Below are 27,725 nucleotides of genomic sequence, written 5' to 3' on the forward strand. Positions count from 1 at the left end.
AGGCTACTTAGCAAATAGATTTGGTTAATGCACAGAAGCCAAAGTTTTATGGATTTGCACACATACAATTACTGTGAATGTGCTGTTAAGGCTATTTTCAGTGCTTGCCAGTGGCGTTCCTACCCTTGATGACACCCGGGGCGGATCGCCGATGCGCCCCCCCCCCTCGGGTGCAGCACGCCCCCCCCCCCCCCGCGAAATGACACACCCCCTGGGTGCACGCCGCTGGGGGTACGGTGCCGCAGCGCGCGCCTGCGGGCTCCGAGTTCGCTACGCTAACTTCGCTGGTTCGCTGCAGCTCCCTCTGCCCCGGAACAGGAAGTAACCTGTTCCGGGGCAGAGAGAGGGAGCTGCAGCGAACCAGCGAAGTTAGCGTAGTGAACTCGGAGCCCACAGGCACGCGCCGCAGAACCCCCCAGTGGCGTGCACCCGGGGCGGACCGCCCCCACCGCCCCCCCCCCCTTTGGTACGCCACTGGTGCTTGCACTAAAATATCGAGGGGTCTATATTCAAAGCAAGTTAACTGGGTAAGAGTTTCTTGCTCAGTTAAAGGTTAATGGGATTTGATGTATCGCTTTTCTGTGGTACAATCAAAACTGTTTACATTTATTATATGTAGCCCTGACTTTTTTTTATAGTGAGTTTGAGGCAAACTTCCCAAGGCTTCCTGTTCTTTCTCACACTGAAGGTTCAGTGGGTATTTTGAATGTTGACCTTAACTAAGCTGTTTTCTTTTCTGAAGAGACCATGCTGATTGGATCATCTTTTGTTCCTTTCTGGATGGTGGGATTTTAAACTGAACAGATAATTTTTTTCTTAAGATCTTCCCCCCCCCCCCCCCCCCCCCCCCAATTAGGGATCCTTGTTCTTGCGTATGCCCGGTGTGTGCTGGAAGATTAATATAGTGTTGTTCTATTTTATATAAAATAATTTCAAAATGCTTTATCAGATGAGCCATTCAAAGCAGGGCCGCCGAGAGACTGGGCCAGGCCCTGGATGAGGTCGCCGGGCCACCCGCCACCAGGCCGGGCCCTCTCTCCACCCCCGGGCCCTCTGGCTCTGCACTGACCTTAAGTGCCTCACCTTCGAAAGCGCAGCAAGCAGCGGAAGACCACTCCTTCCTTCCGTGTCCCGCCCTCGCGGAAGTTACGTCAGGCGAGGGCGGGACATGGAAGGAAGGAGTGGTCTGCCGCTGCTTGCTGTGCTTTCGAAGGTGAGGCGCTTAAGTTCAATGCCAGGGAGTGATGGAGGGCGGGCGGGCCGGACTGTGGCGGTGGCTCCGGGCCCCCCCCCGGTGGCCCGGGTCCGGGGAATTTTGTCCCCCCTGTCCCCCCTTCTCGGCGGCCCTGATTCAAAGTGGTGAACAATAAATGAAACAGCAGTTCAAAGGCCATAATTTTGAAAACATATAGAGGTTGATATTTAGCCAGTGGAGTTTGGTGTTTTTCTGACTGCTACATGCCTTACACTTGGAAATTCAGGGGCCCTTATACTAAGCCGCGTAAGCGTCTACACGCACCCAATGCATGCCACAATGGAGTTACTGCAAGACTACCACGTGGCTCTTGCGGTAATTTCATTTTGGCGCGTGTCCGATATGAGCGTCTGAAAAATATTTTTTATTTTCGGGTGTGCATAACAGATGTGCGCCAAGTGGCATTTGATGCGCGTAGGTAATTACCGCCAGGATTCTTTACTGCTAGGTAAATGGCTGGCGGTAAGGTCTCAGACTCAAAATGGACGCACGGCAATTTTGATTTTGCCGCACGTCTGTTTTTGGCAAAACAAAAAAGGCCTTTTTTACAGGCACGCTAAAAAATGGATCGGCGCGCGCCCAAAACCCGAGCCTACACTACCGCACGCCATTTTTCAGTGCACCTTGGTGAAAGGACCCCTCAGTGTTTAACTTGCTATGTGGTACCATATAGGACTGACTTTTATGCGGTCCTATGTATGTGATGAACTTGCGTAGTTAAGTACTGAATATCATCACTTAATCAGCCAACTGCCAACTCTGCCCCCAGAATGCCCCTAAAATAGCCAGTAGCACAGGGGACTGAGAACCCAGGGAACCAGGTTCGATTCCCACTGCAGCTCCTTGTGACCCTGGGCAAGTCACTTAACCCTCCATTGCCCCAGGTACAAATAAGTACCTGTATATACTATGTAGACCACTTTGAATGCAGTTGCAAAAACCACAGAAAGGCAGTATAGCAAATCCCATTTCCCTTTCCCTATTTGAGATTCTACATTGAATGCTGATAGTGGAAGGAGTAGCTTAGTGGTTAGTGCAGTGGACTTTGATCCTAGGGGGCAGGGTTCAATTCCCACGGCAGCTCCTTGTGACTCTGGGCAAGCTCGCTTAACCCTCCATTGCCCCAGGTACAAAGACAGAGATTGTGAGCCAACTAGGGACAGAGAAAAGTACCTCAATAAAATACGTAAACTGCTTTAGTTGACCCACTACCACCTATACCCTTTCCAAAAATGCCCCAACCTGGATTCCCAGATACCAATCTTTGTCTTGTGAGAAATGAGGTGCAAAGAAACATAATAGACAACAAAAGAAAAGCAAAGAAGGGCTGTTAGAACTGGAATAATCAAGAGTTCTTTATTAAATGGACCCTAAAATGAACACCAAAATAGTCCATCTAGTTTGCAGAGTTGAGGAATAAGCTAGTTAAAAAGGTAACATTGCTGAACACACAAATAAAATTAAAGCTCCAGGAATGATGATAAACTTTATGTCCTGGCTGTGCTGACCTGTAATAAATTTTAACCCTTAGACAGCAAGCCCTCTGGGAACAGAGTAATACTTACCGTACCTGGATATGACTTGCCTTGAGCTAACAAAGGAAGAGTGTGACAAGATAGGTCCCAGATAATGAGAGAACCTATCATCCAACATGGTTCCAGAGCAGGGAAGGAGAAGTTTGCCTCTAAGCTGATCTGTAAATCCTACCCAAGGCATTCAAATACTGATACTAATGAAAAATTCATGACTCACAAATAACAAATTGACCATGAACTAATTAGGTGCATGAAAGGACAGCCAAAGTGAATAAGAGGATGAGACAACGCTCACATAAGGAAAAGGCTAAAGAGGTCGGGGCTCTTCAGCTTGGAGAAGAGAGAGTAGAGGGGAGATGATAGGGGTCTATAAAATAACGAGGACCCCTTTTACCAAGCTGTGGCAAAAGGGGGCCTGCGCTGGCACGGTCGAGGTTGTGCGTTTTTCACATGCGCCAAGGTCCCCTTTTACCGCAGCAGGTAAAAGAAAAGTCTCTCTCCTGCAGGAAATGACTGTGCGACAAGTAAAGCGCTTGCCGAGTGGCCATTTTGGAGGGGAAGCCCTTACCACCACCCATTGAAGTGGTGGAAAGGGCTCCTGCGCTAACCTGGCGGTAACCGTGCAGTGTGCGGCACTGCCGGATTACTGCTGGGTACACTCCGGATTTGACAGTGGCGGTACTTCCTGTTTAGCGAGTGGTAAGCCCGCATTGGGCTTACTGCCACTTAGTAAAAGCAGTGACCATGCTAGTATGTAAATGCATGATGTTTACAAGAGATGGCAGGAACAACCACTGAATTACCAGCGCTAATATATAATTTGGCAAAATATATAGCTGGTGCAATCACTGGTATTGAGCCATCTGGATTACTGCAAATCCATTTACGCAGGATGTAAAGCAAAAATCAACAAGAAAGTCCAAACTGCCCAGAACACCGCAGCCAGACTCATATTCAGAAAGGCGAAATATGAGAGTGCCAAACCCCTCAGAGAAAAATTGCATTGGCTTCCATTAAAAGATTGAATTGCATTCAAAATCTGCACCTTAACTCATAAAATCATCTATGGAGAGGCCCCATCATACATGTTAAATCTAATTGACTTACCAGCACGGAACACCAAAAGATAATCACGTAACTTACTAAACCTCCACTTCCCCAATTGCAGAGGACTTAAATACAAATCAATACACGCATCTACCTTCACATACCTCTGTACACAATCATGGAATAAACTACCGAATGCTATAAAAACAGTGCACGACTTGACAACCTTCCGGAAGTTACTGAAGACGCACCTGTTCGAAGAGACTTACAAAAAGAATCCTCTTTAATGACCTGATTCCAATCTATACCAGAACCAACTAAGAGGCAGATGCATCAAGCAAATGTTAAAAAATCTAAATCGTTAAAGTCCCTAACGATTTTAAAAAAACGAAGAATGCACCAAAACAACAAGTCACACATGCTCGGATCGGTATTGAAAAGTACAATGTATCAAAGAATCACAATACACATCGGTAATCGGCCCCTAAAGCATGCGCAGAGCAGCCAATCGTTATGTTAGCTGCTCTGCGCATGCCACAAACAGCCAAAACACAAGCACATGGCTCCCAAATCAAAACAAAAATAAAAATAGAGTGGGGGGGGGGGGCAAAGGCGCTCGTGAGGAGCATCCTGTATGGCTGTCCTTGGCCCCCCCCCCCCGGAAGAAAAAACTCAAATTTTAGCAGCCCCGAGCCGGCCCTCCTCCCTTCCTATGTCTTCTCCCAACTAGCTCCGCCTCCCGCTCCGGTCCCGTGCCCCGCCTCCGCTGCTACCCCCTTTGGTCATGGCTGCCGCTCCCCCCCTCCAACGACCCCCCCCCTTTGCCTTACCGGCCCGTGCAGCGCCTCTCACCTCTGCTGCACGGGCAAGAACAGCTGATCGGCGAGTCAGAAGGCCTCCTCAGACGTCCCTTCTTTCTTCCTGGGCCCGCCCTCCTCTGACGTAGGTAAACTACGTCTGAGGAGGCCTTCTGACTTGCCGATCAGCTGTTCTTGCCCGTACAGCAGAGGTGAGAGGCGCTGCACGGGCCGGTAAGGCAAAGGGGGGGGTCGTTGGAGGGGGGAGCGGCAGCCACGACCAAAGGGGGGCGGCGGGGGCGGGGCACGGGACCGGAGCATGGCGGGAGGCGGAGCTAGTGTGGGAGAAGACACAGGAAGGGAGGAGGGCCGGCCCAGGGCTGGGGCTGCTAAATTTGAGTTTTTTTGTGCGGGGGGGGGGGGGGGGGAAACGGTGACCTCGGGCGGGGGGGGGGGCAAGGACGGCCATACAGGACGCTCCTCACGAGCGCCTTTGCCCCCTCCCGATTTTTTTTTCTTTTGGTGCTGAGGGAGAGGGGAGCAGCAGCGACCTGGGGCGTCAATAAAGGACGCCCCTGACGCGCATTTTGGCCCTCCTAGTTATTTTTTTAAATACATTTCACTTTTAAACTGGTAGCTGACAGCCCGAACGAGAGGTACAGACCTCTCATTAGATTTCCTGCCTTTTTCCTGCGTAAAGGCAATCGGAAAAGGTTAGTGCATCTCGTTTCAATGGGGTTTTTACACTAATTGCTCATCTCCATTCCGTTTTCGTTAGCTGCTAGCTTCCTCGGTAAAAGCCCTTTGATGCATGCAACGGATCAAAATTTCCTCGTTGGAGGGTCATTAAAGGCTCATTAAGCTTTAGTGCATCTGCCTCTAAGACTGATCCCTCTAATTCGACTATTTTAATCATATTATCATCATTGATCATTATATCTTAACCTGCTCTCAATATATGTTATGTATTATCATTCTACTGACCCTATTTACCTGAATTCTTATACATGAATCTGTAACATTATGCTGAATTTCTTACTCTGTTAATAGTGATGCCTTTGCAACATAATGTAAGCCACATTGACCCTGCAAATAGGTGGGAAAATGTGGGGTACAAATGCAGCAAATAAATAAATATGGGATAATATAACATCAGAAATAGGGCAAAATTGTAGAGGTGTAGTTGGGTTGTCATAAGAGCAGGGCTTTTTTTGAGGGGGTACTTGGGGGTACTGAGTACCGGCACCTTTTCCATTGTGTGCTGAAATTGGCCCATGGTCCCCAAGTTTTAATGAAAGAGCTCAGGCTCTACACACCAATTCTGCCTTGTCATAGATTCTGTGACTGGTTGCAGGGGTCCTGGCTATTGTGGGGTGAGTCCCTCAGTGATCACCTCATCCCTGAAAGGTGGCCTGACATTTGAGTACCGGAACCTTTTTTGCTAGAAGAAACACACTGCATAAGAGCAAGTAGTTTCTGTCAGTGCATTTAGTAACTCAATGTTGAAAGCACAAATTGCATCATTCTTGGAGGGTGTGCAGTCCAAAAAGTGTATTTTGTTAATTTCATCTGTCATTTGTTGGGCTTTCCATTTAGGGGAGTAGTTATTAAGGTACATAAGAGCCCTAATATGTGTTATTTGCCCCTCAGCAGATGTTAAAGGGCAATAATGTACATTAGATTATCTTTAACACACCTTGGGTATCATGGGATACACAGTAATGAGATGCAAAGCAACAAATGCATGTAAACAAGCTTATTAATATGTAAAGTGAATAACATGGCTTGCGGCAAGCATTGCAAGTCATGTTATTCCTGGAAAAATACCACCAGTAAAATCTGGTGATATTTTTTCAACCTTGGGAGCATTGGGTGGTTCTTATAGGGTCCTGTATACACTATTGAAAGCTTCCCCCCTCCAATAACAGACACCTTGAAGTAAAACACTCTTCAATGTTCTCCCAGATCACCATTTGAGCTCTTCCCATCATCCAAAGTGCCCCCTTTCTTGCTGGAGGCCCCCTGAGCCTATCTGACCTAATCTTTGGTGTCTAGGGGGTTGGTCAGCAGCAAATCCCTTGCTAGTGTAAAGTTCAAAATGGTTTCCACAACTCCCAGTGGTAGTCTTCCAGTAACTACTACTGAAGGTCAAGCTGCCACTGTGTTGATAAAAGTTGCTTTTATATTTTTATTTTGCCTATCACTAACCTACATTTCCTTCTTTAAACCCCAATCTTTAAGTTCCCAAAGCACAAAGCAAAATAGTGTTCCCTTACCAGAGAAATGTCCTCTTCTCTCGGAACTGCTGGCAAGATATTATTCATTGGCTTGGTCGCGCTACAACCGTGGCCGGGAGTGATTTTTTTTCCCGGTGTTTAAAAAGTCAGCTTAATCTTCCTACTGTGTGATTTGATACCATTGCAATAAACAGGAATATTAGTGCAATACACTCAGACTCCTGATGCAGCCCGAAAGGCCGAAACATGGCATGTGTAAAGTCTAGCGAAAACCTTCAATAAAGGATTGTTTTTCGCATTTAAAAGCTCTAACACATGTGAATTTTTTTTTATTATTAACACAAATGTGTGAAACTGATAAAAGTCCTAAATTGGGGAGAAAAGCTGAAAATGCACATTCCTCTCCGTTATGACATTGCAGGTAATAGACCAATCTTCTCATTTTTTTGACGTTATTTTTGGTTTTCATTGTTGATTCTGAGTTGACTCCAATTAGTTGTCAATCGTTCCCATACCATGGGGAATCCCAAATTCAAAAGCAAGAGTGTTGTAGCTTTACAGGATTGCTATAGCACTATTTTACTGATATGGAGATTCCGCTTTGTTGACCAAAAAGGTATGAATTTTATATTTTTATGTTATAGTGGCTGGCTTAAATTATTCGATTTTTAAAGTGGACCTCTTTTTCTGTAGAACAGCCATTTTTATGAACCTGGGAGCCATAGTTATCAAAGTGAGCTAACTTTAAGACATGTTGTTTTCCCATGACTTTGTACGGCTTTTCCACAGGTCTCATGTTGTACAAGGAGTCCTAGTAGACCTTTTACTAAAGTGTGCTGAAGTCTGGGCTTAATGTGTTCTAACAAGGCATTTATTACGATTTTTTTAAATTTGTAGGTAACGCACTAATGTTTCCATTAATGTGCAAGACCTGCAAAACATTAATGCAGGAGCATATACTGCTAAGGGGGAGATTCTGTATATGGCACCTAAAAAATCCAAGTGAAAGAAGTTTCCGCCTAAGTATATTCTATAAGCAACGCTTAGATTTAGGCGCAGTATATAGAATATACTATATGCATCCATTTACACAAAGGAAAATGTGGTGTAAATCCCGGTGCATAGATTTATTTATTTATTTATTTATTTATTATCTCATTTATACTCACATTTTCCCAACTGTGTCAGGCCCAATGTGGCTTACATCACACTGCAAAGGTGGACGCCAATGCAGTAAATTAAGCTAACAAATTAAATAGACCTTGTCTTTCTAATGTGGGGATTAATTCACTCCAAATTACTGATTGTATCCCAAACACTATTTAATCTCATATATTCATAGATAGCATCGATCACAACAAACAAACAGCCATTGCTATATATAACTCCACATTATTCCCATAATGTGGAGTTATATATAGCAATGGCTGTTTGTTGTGATCGATGCTATCTATGAATATATGAGATTAAATAGTGTTTGGGATACAATCAGTAAATTAAGCTCATACATCATGAAATCTACATAAGAAATAAAGGAGTGGATGGGGAAGGAAAGAAAGGAACAGGGAAATCAGGGGAGAGAAGGGAAGGGTGGATGTGTCCAAAATTATTATATTGTTACGAATCAAGTAGTGGAGACACATGTTGAGTCCTTGGGGGTAAGCTTTTCCAAATAACAGTCTTTAGAGATTTTCTGAAATTTAGATGGCTGTGAATGGTTTTTATAGCTTTTGGCAAGGAATTCCATAATTGTGAGCTGATGAAGGAGAAGGATGAAGCATATGTGGATTTATACTTAAGCCCGTTGCAGGTTGGATAATGAAGGTTAAGGTATGAACGGGATACTCTTAATGCATTCCTCGGTGGCAGGCTGATTAGGTCAATCATGTAGTCAGGGACTTCACCATAGAGAATTTTGTGTACTAGGGAGCAGAATTTAAATGTGATGCCATCCTTGACAGGAAGCCAATGCAATTTCTCTCGGAGCGGTTTAGCGCACTCAAATTTGGTTTTACCATAAATTAATCTTGCCGCTGTGTTTTGGGCGGTCTGCAGTTTCTTAATAAGTTGCTCTTTACAACCTGCATATACTCTGTTACAATAATCCAAATGACATAAAACGATCGACTGTATTAGGTGACAAAATACTTCTCTCGGGGCAGAGGGGCATATTCTATAACAGTGTGTGTAAATTTTGGAACACCCACTAAACACCAATTTCCCTGCCCATAACCGCGCCCCTTTTTGGAAGCATGCATTAGAATTTAGGCGCTCTGCATTACAGAACATTCTTAGCGAGTTGGACATGTAAATTCTAATTATTGCCAATTAGTGTTCTTTATTGCTTGTTAAGCGCTGTTAAAAACACTAATTGGCTTGTTAAGCCAATTAAGTTACGTGCGTTATAGAATACGCTTGGACGTCAGCGTGAAATGCTGGGCATGCTATATAGAATCCGGGGGGTAAGTGGTTTCATGTTAACTCTGTGTTAGGTTAGTGCGTGATAATCATAATGCAGGTACACCCACTCTCTCCTTATGGCATGCCCCCTCTAAAGTTATCTTTGAAAACTAGATCATCTGGATTCTCTGTTTATGGGTTAAAAAATTAGAGTTTTTCCTGACTTGTCCAGGGAAACTCAGAAGAGACGCAGGATGTTCTTATTATTACGCCCTAGGGTAATAGCAATTGCTGCAGAATTTCTCCTGAGATTTCCCTGTATATGTAGAATAAAGTCTCAGCCCATTTTTAAAAAAGGCTCCAGGGGAGATCCGGGAAATTATAGACCGGTGAGTCTGACGTCGGTGCCTGGGAAAATGGTAGAGGCTATTATTAAAAACAAAATGACAGAGCACATCCGAGGACATGGATTACTGAGACCAAGTCAGCATGGCTTTTGTGTGGGGAAATCTTGCCTGACCAATTTACTTCAATTCTTTGAAGGAGTGAACAAACATGTGGACAAAGGGGAGTCGGTTGATATTGTGTATCTGGATTTTCAAAAGGCGTTTGACAAGGTACCTCATGAAAGGCTACAGAGGAAATTGGAGGGTCATGGGATAGGAGGAAATGTCCTATTGTGGATTAAAAACTGGTTGAAGGATAGGAAACAGAGAGTGGGGTTAAATGGGCAGTATTCACAATGGAGAAGGGTAGTTAGTGGGGTTCCTCAGGGGTCCGTGCTAGGACCGCCGCTTTTTAATATATTTATAAATGATTTAGAGATGGGAGTAACTAGCGAGGTAATTAAATTTGCTGATGACACAAAGTTATTCAAAGTCGTTAAATCGCGACAGGATTGTGAAAAATTACAAGAGGACCTTACGAGACTGGGAGACTGGGCGGCTAAATGGCAGATGATGTTTAATGTGAGCAAGTGCAAGGTGATGCATGTGGGAAAAAAGAACCCAAATTATAGCTACGTCATGCAAGGTTCCACGTTAGGAGTTACGGACCAAGAAAGGGATCTGGGTGTCGTCGTCGATAACACACTGAAACCTTCTGCTCAGTGTGCTGCTGCGGCTAAGAAAGCGAATAGAATGTTGGGTATTATTAGGAAAGGTATGGAAAACAGGTGTGAGGATGTTATAATGCCGTTGTATCGCTCCATGGTGCGACCGCACCTTGAGTATTGTGTTCAATTCTGGTCGCCGCATCTCAAGAAAGATATAGTAGAATTGGAAAAGGTGCAGCGAAGGGCGACTAAAATGATAGCGGGGATGGGACGACTTCCCTATGAAGAAAGACTAAGGAGGCTAGGGCTATATAGCTTGGAGAAGAGACGGCTGAGGGGAGACATGATAGAGGTATATAAATAATGAGTGGAGTGGAACAGGTGGATGTGAAGCGTCTGTTCACGCTTTCCAAAAATACTAGGACTAGGGGGCATGCGATGAAACTACAGTGTAGTAAATTTAAAACAAATCGGAGAAAATTTTTCTTCACCCAACGTGTAATTAAACTCTGGAATTCGTTGCCGGAGAAAGTGGTGAAGGCGGTTAGCTTAGCAGAGTTTAAAAAGGGGTTGGACGGTTTCCTAAAGGACAAGTCCATAAACCGCTACTAAACGGACTTGGAAAAATCCAAAATTCCAGGAATAACATGTATAGAATGTTTGTACGTTTGGGAAGCTTGCCAGGTGCCCTTGGCCTGGATTGGCCGCTGTCGTGGACAGGATGCTGGGCTCGATGGACCCTTGGTCTTTTCCCAGTATGGCATTACTTATGTACTTATGTAAACTATATCAATTTTTTTACCTTAAACAGTTGGAGGATTTCTTAAAAAGCAGAGAAGAGGTCAATGTACAAGTTCAGTCACATATGTAACACTGTATGGCAGATTAGAGTTAGCCACTCAGGAATTACTGCTTGTTTGATTTAAATTTATCTTGTGAAATTGCTTAAAAATTTAAGTATAAAATTTTTTTTTCTTTCTTAGATCAATTACCTAAATATGTGGACGATAGTTTCAAGAATTTTTGAGGTATTGAATGTATTATTACTTTGATGATTTTGTTTTGTGTATTATCACTCATAGGTGTATATTATGATTGTTAAAAATTAATAAATATAGAATTAAAAAAAAAAAGAAAACTAGGTAATCAGGCAATGAGCAAGTGAAAGCAGGCAAAATACTGCAAAATGCTTTAATGCATTTTGAGGTAAGCCTTTTCTCGTGAGCTAACTGCACTTGAGGACTTAACCCCAAGTCGAGTTTGTTCCTTCATCAGCTTAATATCCATTTTTGAAGGATCAGCCCCTGGATTATAACTTCATCTTCAAATCAGAATTACAAAAATGTGAGTAATTCAATAAATTTGTCTGATATCTATCTAGTGTACAGAACGTTGGGGTTCGTGACATTATCTATTGCTAATGGTTTCGACAGAGATATAGAATTTTCTGGGAAAATACTACAAATACATGTAATAACAGAAGACCGTGCTTAGGTTTAATTATATGCCGGGAGCAGTAAGATCCTTCCCCTTCCTCCCACTCAGTTTTGTGAAGTGAGCTCTCCTGTTAAATTCCCTTTATAACTGGTTAGGTTTCTGCAGCTCATTATCTAGGGAAATGCTTGAGATCAGCAATAGAATATCATCAAAATCATTTATGGAGACATCATTATGACACTTTCTGGAACAAACAAAGGTTTTTGGTTGGTAAGAACAGTTAGCCATCTGCAGCACTAAATATGAAGCAGTGACTGATTTGTTAAGCATCTATAATTTGCAGCTTAGCAAAGAAGTATTGACTTGAGAAAACTGCAATTTTCCTGCAGGTATACCTTGTAGCTCACCCCAGCTTTTGAAGAATGTAATATTTTTCTCTTCTTACTTTAACTGTAGAGATTCTTTTTTTCAGACATATATGTGTATGTGGTGGGGGGGGGGGGGGGGGGGGAATGGAAAGGGGGATACTCATGGCCTAAAGTTCCTGTTCCCATAGGAGCCCTTTTACTAACCTGCATTAGACAGTAACTTAACTTAAAATGGTGTACTGAAGGCGTCCTGTGGTAACTGGCAAATCTAATATAATAATTTGCTCCTCCAACCTTCCAATGTGTCTCACTGGGATCGTAACCACCTGCTGACATCACTCCTCCAACGTTCTCCTCCAACGTTCCAATGTGTGTCACTGGGATTGTAACCACCTGCTGACGTCACTCCGCCAGCGTTCTCCGTCCCCCCTCCCTCCCAGTTCCATGGGACCCTGGAACTGGGAGGGAGGGACGGAGGGGGGGACCCTGGAAATGGGAGGGAGGGGGACACTGGAACTCGGTGGGGGGGGCAGGGGAGAGACGCTGCACATGGATGGATGGATGGAGGGGGCAGGGCACAGAGGACATTGCCTGCGCTGCGTAACCCTAGTAGCGCTTTAGAAATGTTAAGTAGTAGTAGTAGTATATGGATGAATGCAGGGGAGAGAGCATAATGCAGAGGAGGGAGGGCACCCTGAAACTCGGAGGGAGGTAGGGAGGGGACAATCCTGGAACTCGGAGGGAGGGAGGGGATGACCCTGGAACTGGGAGGGAAGGAGGGGGGGATGACCCTGGAACTCAGAGGGCGGGAGGGAGGGGGGACCCTGGAACTGGGAGGGAGGGTGGGTCCTGGCACACACTCTCATGCTCACACACACACACTCTCTCTCTCACAGACACACTCACACCCAGTCTCACTCTCTCTCTGTCACACACACACACTCGCACATTCACTCTCTCTCTCTCTCTCTCACACAGTCACTCTCACACACACTCTCTCTCAAACATACACACTCCGAGGAAAACCTTGCTGGCGCCCGTTTCATTTGTGTCAGAAATGGGCCTTTTTTACTAGTTAGTGCACGTTAACCTGTCTCTTTAAACATCTGTATATGATAGTTAAACTGAAACCGATAATACCTATTTATGACTTCAGATGTTTATTACCGAGTATGATATTGGTGCAATTGAATTACTACAATGCCCTATACGCTGGAATGTCATCTTTGGGTGTGTAGGCATTGCAGATAGTTCAGAACTCAGTGGCTCGTGTCCTTTGCTGGAATTTCAAATTTTTCTCATGTATCCTCAGTATTAAAACAACCGCACTGGTTACCTATGTTGCAAAGAATCCAATTTAAGTTGTTAACACTTGAAGGAATCTTTGCCCATCAGACCACAATGGGTATTGAGATCAGAGACAGCTATGAGCCTTCCAATGGATGCTGTGAATCAATTACGTTATGCTGATACATGGGCTACAGGCTTTGTGTCAGCAGCAGTCTCCTTATGGAATGCGCTTCCTGACCAACTCCGGCATTGTGGCAGTTTGACACAGTTTTAAAAAATCCTTACAGACTCGCTTATTTGTGGCAGCCTATTTTTGAAGCATTTATAGTGATGTAATGAAGAGATCAACTTTTTAAGTTTTGCATGATAGGTCTGTAATCCCTTTGTAATTTTGACTGTACTTTGAAGTGTATGTTCATAGCTGGAAACCACCTAGTTTATAGGTGGCCTATACATTTTTTAAATCAATAAAAATCAATAAAAAAAGAATATTTCTAGAAATTTATTTACAGATGCTTGATATCCCGCAAGGGGCCAAGTTAGATTCAATGTGGTTTACAATAATGAGCCAATAACAGGAGAGAAAAAAGGAGGGAGGGATAGGAGCAGATTTAATTAGGCTTTCGGAAAGCTTGCATAAAAAATGGTTTTCGAGGGCAACTTTAAAGTTGGGGTGGGAGAATTCGAGATGGAGTTGATGTAGGAGTGCTTTTTTTTTTTTTTTGGAGGGGGCATGTCAGAGGGGACAGAGATTGGACGTTCCTGAGCTAAACGGGTAGTGCATCCACATTAGCATGCTCTACGGGTCATTTTACGAACGTGCGCTGAAAATGGCTTGCCACAGTGTAGGCCTGGGGTTTTGGGCACGTGCCAATCCATTTTTCAGTGCTGGCCCCGAAAATGGACATGAGGCAAGATCAAAATTGCTGTGCGTCCATTTTGGGTCTGAGACCTTACCGCCAGCCATTGACCTAGTGGTAAAGTCTCGCATGGTAACCGGGCGGTAATGACCTCCGTGCGTCAAATGCAACTTGGTGTGCGTCCAATATGCATGTCTGAAAATAAAAATTATTTTTCATCCGCGCGTATCGGATGCGTGCTGAAAACGAAATTACCACAAGAGCCACGCAGTAGTTGGGCGGTAAGTCCATTTTGGCATGCGTTGGGTGTGTGTAGACGCTAATGTGGCGTAGTAAAAGGGCCCCTAAACTGGTTAGTGCAGGATTACCACGTGAGCCCTTACCACTTACAAAATGGGAAGAAGTAACCACACGGGCAGTAATTGTTTTTAATGGCCATACACTAATGGCAACACTGGGCTTTCAAGACTGAGACAACAGGAGTATTTTATTGATGAATGATGTGTCGGGTCATCTACTATAATAAAACTCACCCTCAATGTTCTGAAGACAACGTTCTGAAGTCACTCAGTCACTCCCTGAAGGGTTCATGGATTCATGGTGAAGCCACAACACTGACCATGTCTCTCTGCCCTGCCCTCGCATGACGGACCAATCAGAAAAAACACCCTCAACATTCTGAAACACAAAGGACCATCACAACACCGTTCCCAGGCAACACTAGGCAACGTAAGATGGACCAATCAGAGGAAACTACGTGACAATAAGGGAGGAGCATTCCCCAGCAGAATGGCTCATTATCTGTGCAGCACGGAGAGCACAGAACCACCGCTGGAACGAGAGAAGAATATTCCTGCTGTGGGTATGTGCAAAAATAGACCGGGGGAGGGGGGGGGAGAAATTTTTAAATGCCTAATGCCAGTACTGAAGAGTGCCAGAGGGCCAATAGCACAGACTATATTTGGGATCGTTTGACATGGAGTCAGAGGAGCTGGAAAACAACGTGCCCGTCACCATCTGGGACGCGGGCGAACAGGACAAGCTGCGGCCCAGCTGGAAGGATTACCCGCGACCCAGCCAGCAGCAAACAGCGACCAAGGACAACACAGCACATCCCCCAACCCCCAAGCAAAAAACAAAACAAAAAAAGACAGACATCAACAACCTGCACACACACCGCACCCTCACACACTCACACACACACAAAATAACTCTGTGACACATACACACACACACAAAAAAAAGCCACATGCTAGCGCCCGTTTCATTGGTTTCGGAAATGGGCCTTTTTTACTAGTTTATCAATAAAATACTCCTGTTGTGTCAGTCTTGAAGGCCCAGTGTTGCTTTTTTCATTTGTGTACTTTCTATGTATGCTGTTTACCCTCTCTGTTTGGTTCGTACACTAATGGCAACATTAGCACATGACAAAACAAATAGAGATTCCTTATAAATGGGTAAGTAATGAAAATCCTTAAAAAGAAGAAAAGGGAGGAAAAAGCCTTAATAAGCTTCCAGCTATCTGATGGTAAAGCAGGAGTTCATCACCATTGGCAAAACAAAAAATAACTCCCAGCAAAGCTTTGTAACTTTTATTGCATAGCCAAATATCAGCTTTAAATATTTAGCTGCAGAATCTTTCACCCAGCTAAACCAAAAACTGGACCGTGACCGACAGTGGCCAGCATTTCATTAAGCTGTGTCAGGGTCAGCTGGTCAAAAATTTGAAATAATCTCCGTTCACTACCGATGAAACTGTAGAGACCTGTTTATAACTGCTTACCTATTTATAAAGAATCTCTGTTTTGTTTTGTTGTGTTGATAGACATCAACAGTTCTTTCCCCAAATATAGGGGTCCTTTTACTAAGATGCGATAGGCTCTACACCCGTGCAGCCATCACCAAAATGAGACTACCACCAGGGCAGCGTGCCCTCCTCACAGTAATTTCAGATTTGGCGCACGCTCCTAACGCCTGGATGAATTATTTATTTATTTCCTCCTATGCGCGCCGGTTCCGGTGGTAATCGGCACTTGGCGCGCACCAACCTATCACCGCACGTGTAGAGTGTGAGCCTTTACCGCTAGATCAATTGGGTGGCGTTAAGGGCTTAGGCCAGTTTTTGGCAGGCGCTAGTTTCATTTTTACCGCAGGCCCTTTCCCCATCCCATTAAAAAAAAGCCATTTTTTTGTACACGGTAAAAACTGGCCTGATGCACGCCCAATACACGCACCTACACTACTGCTGACCACTTTTTACCGTGGCTTAGTAAAAGGACCCCTTAATTTTCTGTAGTTTGATCATAACATTAGCAGTGTGGAGTGGAGGAGTAGCCTGGTGGTTAGTGCAGTGGACTTTGATCTTGAGGAACTGAGTTCAATTCCCACTGCAGCTCCTTGTGACTCTGGGCAAGTCACTTAACCCTCCATTGCCCCTGGTACAAAATAAGTACCTGAATATATGTAAACCGCTTTGAATGTAGTTGCAAAAACCTCAGAAAGGCGATATATCAGGTCCCATTTCCCTTTCCCTATTTGAGATTCTACATGGAATGTTGCTATTCCACTAGCAACATTCCATGTAGAAGCCTGTCCTTGCAGATCAGCAATGCAGCTGCGCAGGCTTCTGTTTCTATGAGTCTGTTGTCCTGCATGTATGTGCAGGATGTCAGACTCACAGAAACAGAAGTTTGCATGGCCGCATTGCTGATCTGCAAGGGCAGGCTTCTACATGGAACATTGCTAGTGGAGGAGTAGCCTAGTGGTTAGTGCAGCAGACTCTGATTCTGGGGAACTGGGTTCAATTCCCACTGCAGCTCCTTGTGACTCTGGGCAAGTCACTTAACCCTCCATTGCCCCTGGTACAAAATAAGTACCTGAATATATGTAAACCGCTTTGAATGTAGTTGCAAAAACCTCAGAAAGGTAGTATATCAAGTCCCATTTCTGTTTCTCTTCCCACCTGGCCAGTAAATCCGCCTTAACACACAGGAAACAAATCGGCACAAGGATGCGCTAAGGGCCACTTCTTTTTCCCCGCAGCTTAGTAAAAGGACTCCATGATTATCTTTAGTTTAAAGAGAACATGAGGTCCTCTCACTGTTTTCCTTTTCAGCTACAAAATGCATCTTTTCTTCCACTGTATTCCGGTTCAAAACTGAAGTTTCTTGTCCTTTCTGTACTGTAGTAGCCATGGGGACTATGTAAATTTCTTCTGAATAGCTCTGCTTATAGCTTTGTTCCCATTCAGAGAGTTCACTCATACAGCAAAATGGAAAATTATCTAGTTTAAATGTATATGGCGATCTACATGAAAAGCTACATTTTGCTGTAGATGTATCTTTTTTTCCCCCACACCAATTCACATAAGCTGTAATTCCTGCAATTTTTTTCTGAAGGACATATTCAAGGCAACTTTGTAATTATTGTCGTCCAATTGCATAAAATCATGCTAGTTTTCTGAGCTTCCTTTCACATAGTAATCTTCCCCTTGCTTTTTTTTTTTTTTTTTGTACAATATAAAAACGTGCAATCTAATCCACCTTCTATCACCATTTGCTCATACAGTCCCCTAAATTGGAACATTTAAGAATAGCAGCCATCATGCAAGAATGGAAATACATCCTCTGCTATCAGACTGCCATTTGAATATGCAGGAAATATGAACGTAGTTAGAAGTGGCATTTTCATGATCACAGAGGTATGTTAAAAGGGCATGTTTTCTCCTCACTCACTTTTCCAGGCTTTTCTCAACCCACTGTAACCACCATCACTGATGCTACCGCTGGCAAAGCCTCAAGTACTGGAAGAAAGCTTCAGCAGCAGCCATGCCAAACCTCCCACTTCTCCTTCAGCTTTCTGAAGGTGACAGAGAGAGTGGCCTTGCTGTTCTGTTGGCAACTATCCGTGGTGGAAGCGATGGGATTCTAGTCTTAACTTCTTAATAAATATATTAATGTATTTTATTTATTAGGATTTATTTATCACCTTTTTGAAAGAATTCACTCAAGGTGGTGTACAGTAAGAATAAATCAAACATAAGCAATAGACAATTACAGCAGCAAAATATTCAAATAACAATACAAAGTGTAGCATAGTATACTACTTACAATGTCAACACAATACATAATAGAACATTTTAATAGACAGTGTAAGGTTTAAGCGAAGATGGAACATTTAGGGCCGCTTTTACCAAGCTGCGGAAAAAGGGTGTCGGCGCTGGCATTAGCGCGTGTTTTACGTGTGCACTGGGGCCCCCTTTTAGCGCAGCTGGTAAAAGGGAAGTCTCGCTTTCCTACAGGAAATGGCCAGGTGGCCATTTGGAGGGGGGGATCCCTTACCACCACCCATTGAGGTGATGGTAAAGGCTCCTGGTTTTACGCGGTGGTAGCCGGGCAGCGCACGGCACTGCCCGATTACCACCGGGTACACTCCGGCACTACATTTTTGTAGTGCTGGAAATGACGGTTCAGTAGGGGTGGGAAGCACCGCCGGGCTGCTGCGGTAGCCCAGTGGTGCTTCCTGTATAACAAGCGGTAAGCCCCTCCCCCCCCCTGGAATGGCCATGCATTAAGTGAAATCTTACTGCATAGCCATGTATTTTGCAGCCTTTTTACCTGCTGCGGTAAAAAGGGCCTCAGTGCGCAGCAAAAATGGCTGCTGCCCCTACAGCAGGGCACTTTTTACCGTAGTTTGCTAAAAAGGCCCCTAAATGCTATGGCTGGTGTTTAAAACAAATGCCAAGCATGGAGTTTAAATATTGAGGGGTCCTTTTACAAAGATGCAATGAAAATGGCCTGTGGTAATGTAGACGCGGCTTTTGGTGCACATAGAATCATTTTTCAATGCACCTGTAAAAAAATGCCTCTTTAAAATTTTTGCCAAAAATGAACGTGCAGCAAAATCAAAATTGCTGCGCATCCATTTTGGGTCTGAGACCTTCCCGCCAGCCGTTGACCTAGCGGTAAAGACTCAAGCGGTAACTGGGCGGTAATAACCTACACACTCTAAGTGCCACTTGGTGCACGTCCGATATGCGTGTCTGAAAATAAAAATGATTTTTCGGATGCGCGTATCGGACAGGTGCCAAAAATGAAATTACCACAAGAGCCATGTGGTAGCTGTGCGGTGTCTCCATTTTGGCACACATAAGGCACATGTAGACGCTTACGTGGCATAGTAAAAGGGCCCCTGAATGATAATTGCCCAGTTATAAAAATCTATGGGGGCATTTCTATAAATTGTTGCCAAGATATTGACATCCACTTAGTGCCAATTCTATAATGGCTTCTGGGCGTGTCCTAAGTCGTTATGGAATACCGTGCAAAGCCACTTTGCCAAATGTTAGGCATGACAACTTATGTCATGAAAATGGCTGGTCAAAGTGCGCAATTGATATTATTCTAGACGTTGTATGCCCATGACACGCCCATTCTCCTGGCACCAAAAATAAAGAAGGAAATGTTATACCTTTAAATAGTTGTTTACATTGTTTATTGATTTAAAAATTTTTTTTTATAGAATTAACATGTTCTTAATGTTATTCAGTTCTTTAAAAAAATTATCAAATTCTTCACTACTATTGTTTTATTATTTCAAATATATTTTCAATGTTATTTCATTCAGCTATGTTGTTATTACTTTTGATTTATTCCTCGTAGGTTTAATTGTTAGGGTTTTTTATAGATTACAATTATTTTTCTTTTTAGATTATATAACTCCCGATGCAGCAGTGGTGTTCCTAGGGGGGCTGGCACCCGGAGCGGATTGCCGATGCGCCCCGCCCCCCGGGTGCAGCACCCCCCCCCCCCCCCCCCGATGCAGCGCGGACCCCCCTCTGGCGAAAGGACACCCCCGCGAAGGAACCCCCCCCTGCCAGGTTCACGCCGCTGGGGGGGTGCCGCGCGCGCCTGTCCGCCGTTGTTCCATGCTTCTTCTCTGCCCCGGAACAGGAAGTAACCTGTTCCGGGGCAGAGAAGTAGCATGGAACAACGGAGGACAGGCGCGCGCGGCACCCCCCCAGCGGCGTGCACCCGGGGCGGACCGCACCCACAGCCCCCCCCTAGAAACGTCACTGCGATGCAGACATCTTGCCGAAACACTGCCGTATCGAGTCTTATTATTTATGCCACCTTCATTTGTAGTTGAGTTTGATATTGTGCCCACCTTGTTGTTGGAACTATTTCAGAATTCTCCACCTGGGTGGATTTCTACTGGAACTTTCACCGGAACTATTGCAGGACATTTTATATATATATATATAAGGTTCTTTTTATTGTGTACTTTCTTTTGTCTTTCCCTCGCTACTCTGTTTCCCCTGGATGCCCATTCTCCACTCACATATATGCCCACCTTTCAGCTGTGTGCTAAGCTACTTACATGCGTCAGTTACAGAACAGCATCTTGCACTTGTGTGTAACTTTCAATGATTGACACCAATCACGTACTTTAGTCACTGTTCCCTTTAAGCCATGTGGAAGTCCTGCAACTCCTTTGCTGCCAGTAAGGGGTAGTGTTTTCAATCGCTAGAGACAGGCAGGTTACCTGAAGTCCAGAAGCTCGCCTGTCCCTCAGTATTTCAAATGTGGGAGAGAAACAGCATTCCCACTGGCAGAACTGTAGGTGGAGGACTCCTACTTTAGTAAAAGACCCCCTTGGAGCACACCAACAAATGACACCCTCCACCCCCAGTAATCTCCCAACATTGTAAACAAGGAAATACATGTGCACACATTAGTATTAACAACCAATTATTGATGTTAAATGGCACTGATTTTAAAAGGGCCCCTTAAAATTTTTCTTTTAAAAAATTAGGGGCCCTTTTACCACACTTTGGTTAAAAATGGCTTTCGTGCACCCTTACGCAGGACATTCTGGTGGGGTAAAATGACTGATATTCCTATTTTTTAGTATTAATGGCCACATGCTAATTTTATCATTAGCATGTGGTCATTAATGTGTGAGTCCCTACCACAACCTATTTTGTAGGCGGTAGGGACTTGCTCTAAACCTGCGCTAATGGGTTAGTGTGTGGTAATTCCCATGCGCTAACCAATTAGCACAGAACATGTCCACTGTCCGCCCCAAGACCTGCCCCACAGTGTTAAAAAATAAATTGTACTTTTAGAGCATAGGCAGCTTGTACATCCCCAAATGACTGCGCAACGCCTCTGCGTGCCCCACAGTAAGCCAGTTTTGTTCTGCATTAGGCACACATTAGTGCTTACTTCAGTTCTCTAAAAGGGCCCCTTAGTGTCATTCTTTCTACCAAGGATAGTGATAGTCACCTTTTGGTATACTCTAAGGGGAGATATAAGGATGTAGGAGGGAGTGGCTTATTAGATATGTATGGGTGGCAGAGAGGAAGATGTGATCCCACATTTTCCCACCTATTTGCAGGCTCAATGTGGCTTACATTGCTCCGTTTTGGTGATCACCAATTCCGGAAAAGAGAAATACATAGTTAAGATGGAGGTGACAGAGAGGATTAGATAATACAGGTGAAGAAAGTTCATTTTCGTAATGAGAAATAAAAGGTATGGGATTAAACTTCAATCGTGATAAATTAGCTTGAATAATCAGGAATATTACACTTCAATCGTGGTAGATTAGTTTGAACAATCAGAAAATAAAGGGAAGAGAGAAAGGGGTATATGTGTTCCGACACGTGTAGTGGACGCGTGTAAAAAATGGAATTACTGCATGCAGCATACGGTAGCCGGGTGGTACTTCCAAACTAACACACAGTCGTATCTAAGTGGTTTACATATATCAATAAAGAAAGGGGGGGGGGAATGAAAAATCAGAGGGCAATGATACAGTAAGCAAACTAGGGGCCCTGTTCACTAAGGTGCGTTAGTGTTTTTAGCGCCTCTAACTACTCCTAACCACTACTCACTTGCCCTGTCCTTTTATCCTCACCTCTTTATTCCCTTACCCTTAATTGTTCTGTCAGTTTAACTGTCCTATCTAGATTGTAAGCTCTTTGAGCAGGGACTGTCTTTTTGTGTATGGTGTACAGCACTGCGTATGCCTTGTAGCGCTATAGAAATGATAAGTAGTAGTAATGTAGGTGCCTACGAGGCTTAGTAAAAGGACCCCTGAGATACGTATAGGAATATAATATAATGGGCATCTCAGCGTTTACCACCAGCTGATTTTTACCATGAGCTAGATTCAATTTACATAGACATCATATGAACAATACTGGTGCCAGCAGGGTTCCCACGCCTGTTGGTCAACATTTTACAGGACCAGGACACTGTACCAGTGATTTCACTGTGAGAATCCTCAAAGGTAACTTTAAAACCATACAAGAACGTAAGACCTTTGAAGTCAGAATGATTGAATATTTTAACACCCAACAGAAAGGACTTAACAAGGATCTGGGGTTCCTAGCCCATTATAAACCATAAAGCTGTATGTCTCTGTTGATCACCCCACCCCTCACCTATCCACACCCACCCTGTTAGAATATCAATGATATGCTTTGATGTCCCCATGCATACCTCCGACCCACCCCCATCCTCCCACCCTGTCAGACTGTCATAGTAATGCTTGAATGTTTTCACTTATATACACTGTCAGCTAGCACATTTGCTTATTTCCGATCTGAGGAAGAAGGGCAACCTTCGAAAGCTAATCAAGAAATGTATTAAGTTATGTCCAATAAAAAAGGTATCATCATCTTTTCTTTTCCATATTTTATTTTGTTTGATTTCTATTGATAACCTTAAGAGTGGACTAACACGGCTACCACACTCCTCTACTTACCATGAGCTAAAAATGCTACTTGGTCTACCTGCCCACCATATATAGAAGAATGTAAAATAGAAATACTTTAGTATTTCATAAAAACACTCTTAAACTATTCAGTGAGGCATCTAAAGTGCAGTGCCTCTAAGAACTAAAGGATATAAATATATTAAATGTTTAACACATTTTAAAAATTTGCGGACATTCTCTGAAAATTTCTCAATATATCGTACGTGTTGGATATTATGTTTCTTTTAGACTATTGCTTTAAAAAAAATACATTCGCGTAGCAAAAGGTCACTTGTCACCACAGGACACCACATAACAGATTAACTGGAACGTATTGATTTTAAGGCCTGTGAATCTAGCTATCCATCTCAGTATCTCGAATTAGATTCAAAGCTACATTGGACTGGTATGCAATATAATTAAACGAGTGCCAAGGGTTACAGAAGAAATTGGAAAACATGTATGAATTATTTTCTGTGGTTCCAAGAGAAGAATGAAAAGAACAGAATATCAAACAATAGGAAAATAGTAGACAGGGAGTTATTACATTTAGAATTGTATTATTATTTTTTTTGTTTTTTTAGTTTAGATCAATGTTCCATGCTATAGAACTTTTATAAAATATGTGGTGCTATATTTTATATTTAACTAGTAAAAAATGGCCCGTTTCTGCGTGAAATGAAACGGGCGCTAGCAAGGGCTCCCCCCTCCCTCCGATGCTGTCTCCCTCTCTCCCGAGTCCCACGCCCTCATTTCCTGCCCTCCAGGCCGTCCTCCCTCTCCTCTCCCACTCCCCTGTAACTCACCGCTGTGTCCGGCGTTCCGGTGGCAGACGGAGAGGGGTGAGTGGAGGGTGGGAGCGGCGTTGACGGCGATTGTGGCGGGGCCATTTGTGGAGGGGTGGTTGGAGGTTAGCTGGGCCTTTGTGGTCACTGTAGGTTTCGTCGGTTGAAGCCATCTCTCTCTGGCCATGTCTCCGCCCTCGACGTGATAACGTTAGACGTGAGGGCGGGGCTAGTAGACATGGGCAGAGAGAGATGGCTTCGTTTGGGCACGTCCTTGGGCGGTTTTCTTTGTTTGGCAGTCTGCAGCGATTCTTTTTCATTTTTTGTAATTGTTCCGCCCTCGACGTCATCACGTGTGACGCGAGGGCGGGGCACGGAGACATGGTCAGTGTTGTGGCTTCACCACCATGAACTTACGAACCGGTGTCTGAGTGCCTGCAGTGACGTCAGTGTCTTCAGAACGTTGAGGGTGAGTTTTATTATAGTAGATAGCTATAAGATACATTTTCTAATTTTGAAATACCTCTGTATTGTCACAGACTGGCCCTTCTAACTTAGGAGAACTTTTACTGGGCACTGCTTGGCACGTCCTGACAAGGAACTTCTCACATGATAAGCCCATTTTTAGCGAGACCATCAAAAGGGGCTTTTTATATTGTTAGCATTAGCGCAATGGTCACTGGAAAAAATGACAGCAGGAACACTTACTGTATTTTATTTAGGAGGCACTAAGGGCTCCTGCGGAATGGATGTGTTAACGCACCCACACCCAGTCTCGGCCCCTGACATGCTCCCTTCAAAACTAAAGGTTTTTTTTTACCAAGCAGCACTAAAAAGTGGCCTGGAGTAGCCCCAATGAGCCAGATTCTAAATATGGCGCCTAAAAAAATCTGCGTGGTTAACATTTCTGCCTAAGCGTTGTGCCTAGATTTAGATGCGGCATATAAAATACATTTAGGGGCCCTTTTACTAAGGCACACCTAGAAGTGACCTGCGCTGGTGTAGGTGCGTATTTTGGACATGCGCCGGTCCATTTCCTCAGCGTGCCTAGAAAAAAAGCTTCTTTTTTTTTTGTGCTAGAAAATGGACATGTGGCAAAATTAAAACCAGCGTGCATCCATTTTTAACTTGACACCTTACCGCCACCTATTGACTTAGTGGTGAGGTCTTGCATGCTAACTGGTCGGTAAGAGTTCAATGAGCGTAAACTGCCGATTACCATCGGGTAAGCACCATGCGGTAGAAAATAGAATATATTTTCTATTGCATGTTTTGGGCTGGCACCAAAAATGGAATTACTGCCCAGGGCACACGGTAGCTGGGTGGTAGTGCCAATTTGACACGTGTTTGATGCAACTTAGTAAAAGGGCACCTTAGTTGATAACTCCAGCACCTAAAACTATGCACGTCCATTTACACCAACGAAAATGTAGCATACATCCCTGCACATAAATTTACACACACTGGGCCATATTATATAACTATGTGCGTAAATCTTGGAATGCCTACAAAATGCCTATATCCCCATAGCCACGCCAGTGGAGGAGTGGCCTAGTGGTTAGAATACCGGTCTTGCAATCCAGAGGTGAAGGTGGCCGGTTCAAACCCCACTGCTGCTCCTTGTGATCTTGGGCAAGTCACTTAACCCCAGTGGTGTAGCCAAGGGTGGGCCCGGATGGGCCCAGACCCACCCACTTTGGGCTCAGGCCCACCCACAGTAGCAGCACACCTATGATGTGACTGGCAGGGATCCCCAAGCCCCAGCAGCCAAAAATTCCCAACAACTGTCCCTCCTGCATACCTTGTAAATAGCAGATCGCCTGCAGCGAGTAGCAACTGATACATACTGCTTGCACCGGCCCCACAGCCTTCCCTCTGATATATTCCCGCCTATGCAGAAACAGGAAGTTGTATCATGGGGCCAACATGAACAGTGTGTATTAGTTGCTGCTCACTGCCATTTCAAAGGTATGTGGGGGAGGGGGATGTTTGAGAGACCATATGGCATGCAAGTGAGAGAGGGTGAGACCATATCACTTGTGGGACAAGACGGAGTTCTGCCCACCCATCTTGGGCCCAGGCCCAGCCAAAACTGGGTGTCTGGCTATGCCCCTGCTTAACCCTCCATTGCCTCAGGTACAAACTTAGATTGTGAGCCCTCCTGGGACAGAGAAATATCCAGTGGACCTGAATGTAACTCACCTTGAGCTACTACTGAAAAAGGTGTGAGCAAAATCTAAATAATAAAAATAAATACAACTTTGAACTGCACACATTAGAACTGAGGTGCAGTACATTACAGAACATGCTTAGGGATTTGTGCCTGTAAATTTGAATTATTGCCAATTAGTGCTCATTATCGCTTGTTAAGTGCTATTATCAACACTGATTAGCTTGTTAAGCTAATTACATTACGCACAAAGCTATGAAATAGGTTTAGATTTTGGCACAGATCTCTAGGTGCGCTATATAGAATCTGGGAGAATGCAGGTCAAAGTGTAACTAAACTCTGGAATTCATTACCAGGATTTTTAAAAAGTTTGGATACTTTCCTAAAAGAAAAGTCTATAAACCATTATTAAGATGGACTTGGGAAAATCCACTGCTTATTTCTAGGATAAACAGCATAAAACGTATTGTATTGTTTTGGGATCTTGCCAGGTACTTGTGACCTGGATTGGCCACTGTTGGAAACAGGATGCTGGGCTTGATGGACCTTCGGTCTGTCCTAGTATGTCAACTCTTATGTTCTTATGATATCTCGATAAATATTGTCCGATTAGCACAACAGGTGGCAAAACGTATGCACAACACTTTAGTGAATTCCGCGTTAGGTCATTTTTGCTGCGTTAGGTGCAGCTTGTCACGTCTGTGGTCATGACCCCCCTCAGGCTTCCCATATTTCTGGTGGTCAGCTTCTGTCTGGTCTTTCTATGTTGTCTCTGTCTCTATGTGCTGGCTGCATTGGATTGTCTGTGTGCTGTTTCCCGTTCCAGACTTCAGCCTAGTCCAGTCCGGATCTTCCGGCCTGCCAGACTTACTTGTTTTGTTTGAACCTACACTGCACCCGTAGTTGCCTGGTGATTGCTGCAGCTTGAGCCTCAGCTGCTGCTGGACTTATTAGCCATTTTGAAACTCTCTGCTTTGCCTTTGCATCGCCTAAGGCCCTGGTTTGTTGCTGCACTTCTGCCTAGTCCAGTTTATAGTCTGTATTCTTGCCTGATTCTAGTTTAGTCTTTGTGTAGCTTTGTGTTCTGTACTGCTTGTTTGCTGTATTGCTTGTTTCCCAGTCTTGCTCTTGTTTGTATGTTTTTGTCTAGTGCTAGGTTGTCTGTGTTTCTTGCTCAGTGACTGCCTGGCAGCTTTCAGTTCTGTCTCTTATCTATCTGTGTTTGTTCCCTGTTTCTGTGGCTGCTTGCAGCTTTCAGATCTGTCCCTTGTCTGTCTGAGAGTCCTAGTCTAGTTTTCTGCCTAGCCTCCCTGTGTGTATCCTGCTGGTATCCAGTTCCAGCCTTGTCCGGTAAGTCCTGCCGGCCACCTGCACTCAGGGGCTCAACTCCTGAGGAACGGTGGCTAAGCTTGTTTGCCTCTGCTGCAACCCCAGTCCAGGGTTCCAATCCTGTTCTGCCTTATCCCTGTGTGGGGTGGTTTTGTCTGCCACTGCCGCTCCTCGGCAGTGGTCCAAGGGCTCACAATCCTAGTTCCTGCTTTTGGAAAACATGACACAGCGATCCTATACAGGCATGGTTTGAAAGGCACCGCCCACCACATGATTTTAGATCACTTATAGTATGTTTCAAGTAGCAGATATATTATTAGCAAGAACATCTTGTAGATATTTGCTAGATTCATTATGCATTTTAAAAAAGCATTTTTTAAAATATATTCAGCAGAAAA

The sequence above is a fragment of the Microcaecilia unicolor genome, chromosome 10 (genome assembly GCF_901765095.1).
Source record: "Microcaecilia unicolor chromosome 10, aMicUni1.1, whole genome shotgun sequence".
Taxonomy (NCBI): domain Eukaryota; kingdom Metazoa; phylum Chordata; class Amphibia; order Gymnophiona; family Siphonopidae; genus Microcaecilia; species Microcaecilia unicolor.